Here is a 3,963-nt window from a genome sequence, read left to right on the forward strand (position 1 = left end):
TCTTCTTCAAGATATCCATTTAGGAAAGCAGTTTTTACATCCATCTGCCAGATTTCATAATCATGAAATGCTGCAATGGCAAGCAATGTTCGGATGGATTTCAGCATGGCTACAGGTGAAAAGGTCTCCTGATAGTCAATGCCTTTGCATTGACTATACCCTTTCGCCACTAGCCTTGTTTTATAGGTCTCTACCTTTCCATCCGAACCTATCTTCCTTTTGTAGATCCATTTACATCCAATAGGTACAATACCTTCTGGTGGATCTACTAAGGTCCAGACTTGGTTGGAATGCATGGAGTCTAACTCTGACTTCATGGCTTCCAGCCATTTTTCGGAATCGATATCTGATATCGCCTCGTCGTAGGTTTTGGGATCTTGTGTATGATCCCTATCTCCCACTAGGAACATTTTCTCGGTATCCTCTTCTAGTATACCTAAGTATCTATCGGGAGGATGGGAGACCCTACTAGATCTACGAGGTGGTCGAGGGTCATCGTGTACTGGCTCTGTATGAATGGGTTCGATAGAATCCATGACTCGTTGCTTTTCAGAGACTTTCTCTTCAAGCTCAATTTTCCTCCCACTGCCTCTATCAAGGATAAACTATTTTTTCAAGAAGATGGCGTGACGGCTCACAAACACATTGTGATCCTCTGAGACGTAAAAATTGTATCCTAATGACTCTTTAGGATATCATATAAAACGAGCACTTATGGTCCTAGCCTCTAGCTTGTCTGCCTGTAGTCTCTTGACGTGGGCCGGACATCCCCAAATCTTGAGATGACCAAGACTTGGTTTCTTACCATGTCATATCTCATATGGTGCGGTAGGAATGGACTTTAGAGGGAACTCTATTCAACAAGTAAATAGCTGAAAATAGGGCATCTATCTAAAGAAACAAGGGTAAATCAGTGAAGCTCATCATGGACTGGACCATATCAATAGAGTCCGATTCCTCCTCTCTGACACTCCATTGAGCTAAGGTGTACCAGGAGGAGTCCATTATGGAACTATACCATTCTCCTTGAGATAATCACGGAACTCTCCATTAAGGTATTCACTTCCTCGATCTGATCGAAGAACCTTAATGAGTTTTTGTGCTTATTTTTCTACTTCATATCTAAGCTTTTTGAACATTTCAAAAGTTTCATTTTTGTGTCTCATACACATATCCATACCGTGAGTAATCATCGGTAAAATGAAGTAAAAAATTACAACCCCTAGCCTGCACATCGAATGGGCCACACACATCAGTGTGTACTAGGGTAAGTATTTGAGTGGACCTCCCTGTGTCCTACAAAGGATAATTTGGCCATCTTTCCTTGAAGGCAAAATTTACAAATCAAATATGACTCGAAAGTCAATGAGCCCAAAAGCTCATGTTTCTCCAATTTGTTTATTCTATCTTCTCCTATATGGCTAAGCCTGAGGTGCCTTAAATACTTTAGATTTATCTCATTTTTGGATCTATTAGATCCTATGGTATTCACTGTTTGCTCAGATATATTCACAGATACATCCATATGTATGTGATAGAGACTGTCAATCTTAAAACCATGTTGAATCAATTTAATTTTCAAATAAATAAAAATCTTTCTGTGCTAAATAAAATACAGAAATCAAATTTCTGCTAGCAATAGGTAACAGTCCCTAAGTATCCTGAGCATATCTGACATACCTTCTGAAGGTCTGTCACCCTTCATGTTCTTTATGCTTCCCATGTATGTAGGACAGTTCCTCTTCCAATGGCCATCCATGATGCAATGGAAACACTTTTTCTTGCAATTGGCCTTTTTCTTGGAACTTCCTTACTTGGTGTTTTCTTAGTCTTCTGCTTCTTCGCAGGCTTCTTCTTCTTCCAAATAGACTCTCTCTTGAAAGTAGAAACCAACTTGACAGCGAAAACGATGCCCCTTGAACTTCTTCAAGGTCCCTAAGGTAGTTACCAATTTATTTAACAATTCTATTTTAGTGCATACAACCTTGTTCATATGGTAGTTTACTATAAACTATTCATATGAAGTTGGAAGGAATTGCGGGATCAAATCCGTTTGCAATTCCTTGTGCATGGTCATGCCAAGCTTCTCAAGCTTCTCTAAGTCCTTTATCATGGTCAAACCATGATCATGGACAGACTGCCCATCGTGCATCTTGGCTTTGAAGAGCCTCTTGGACACTTCAAACCGAGCTGCGTGACTCTGATCACCATACAACTCTTGCAGGTGATTTAATATGTCCCTGGCAGTCTTCATGTTCTCATGCTGGCATTGTAATGCATTAGTGATGTGCTGTCGCAGGCAACCAAAAATAAAACCTATACTCCTAAAAATATATATGTAGTAGTGCGAGTAAGGATCGTTCCCACGAAGAGTATCTAGCCTAGTTTTATGCAACTTGAACAAGGACGGAGGGGGGGGTTTGAGTATAACGAAAATAATAAAACAACTAAAGAAGAATTCAGATTTAAGTATTGAAATCAATCAAAAGAACAAATCTTGGTCTAAGTCAACATCCACCATCGGAATTTTACAACTGATCATTGATGCAAAGATATCAATTTGCACTTTGAATGTCCACCGATAGAAATATTTTTCTATCTCTTCTTAGTTGTAGTTAATTAAAAACAAGCGATCTAATTAACCCTAACTACTAAACAACCCAAGACAAGCGCTAAAGGTTTAATCTAGTAGCAGCCTTAAGAATTAGAGAGATCGATGAAACTAAACAACACAAACACAAGCGGTTGCATTTGATTTAGACGAGTATTCTTCCTAAGATCTGAAATTTCTGACGCAGCAAATTATTAGATCTTAGTTGCTTCACAGATTAGAGGGATCAAACAATTACGGATTTGATATCTAACCTAGCAATAGATTGCAACGAATAATAAACTAGTAGGCCTCCTAGTAATTAAACGAAAACAATCATGAAAATATGCACAGAAGGACATTCGACATCAAAGCATGAATTGAACAATGAAAACAAATTCAGATCTCACAGTTTTATTGATTCCGAGGCTTCTGTTTCCTTAGACCAATAAAAGCTTTAGCCACGTAGAGCCATGGATGCAAACTTCCAAGGAGAAAAGAGAAAGAGGAGTCCTCCAAGAGAAAAGAGAAAGAGCCCCCTTTTCAGCCCCCTTTCTTTCCCTTTTATCCCTTCCAAAAAAATCTCCTAACAAATATTCAAATCTGACTAATTACGAAAAATAAAATAAAGTCCTAATATAACTGGGAAAGTGGTGTTTCCAGCTAGGATTTTCGTGCATCAAATCTGGAAACTTCTGAAAATTGACCGAGTCAAATCCACGTATTGCAGGCTAAGGACGTGCAGCAACTTCGAGATCAATTTTGACCTTAATAAAGTCAGTATCTATCAAAACTCAAAACATGAAAGTTGTAGAGCGTGTTCTTGGCTTTCCACAGCATCTTGAATCATCTCAATCAGAGCTCGGATGAAAAAGTTATGCTTAAATTACGAAGCAATATCGAAACTGTCCAAAATCATCCAATTAGCTTCGTTTTGTACTTAACGCTTCCATTTGCATCCTAAATCAAAATATAAGAATAATGAGTACATTTAGGCACAAAATAAGTATAAAAGACTAAACATTAAGAAAGAAAAATATGACATTTTGCATTCTCATCAAATTTCCCCACACTTAACTTTTGCTCGTCCTCGGGCAAAACTCAAATTCACTTTTCCGAAAACACCAAGGTTGCAATGCCATCAACAAAGAACAACCAAGCTCTTCAAAACTCATAACAACTATTCTTGAACAACTTATAATTACTTAGTAAGCATTTTCACTCAAAAATGGAATGCTAAATACAGAGACCCTTACGGAAATAAACACTCGACTCTCATATATTTGAAGGGTATGTGTTTCGCTCAAATTCATTCCAATGGAAATAATCTACCATAGGCTTGCATATCTTCTCATTCTCCACCACTGGGATCA

Source organism: Phoenix dactylifera, unplaced genomic scaffold, assembly GCF_009389715.1.
Source record: "Phoenix dactylifera cultivar Barhee BC4 unplaced genomic scaffold, palm_55x_up_171113_PBpolish2nd_filt_p 001593F, whole genome shotgun sequence".
NCBI lineage: Eukaryota > Viridiplantae > Streptophyta > Magnoliopsida > Arecales > Arecaceae > Phoenix > Phoenix dactylifera.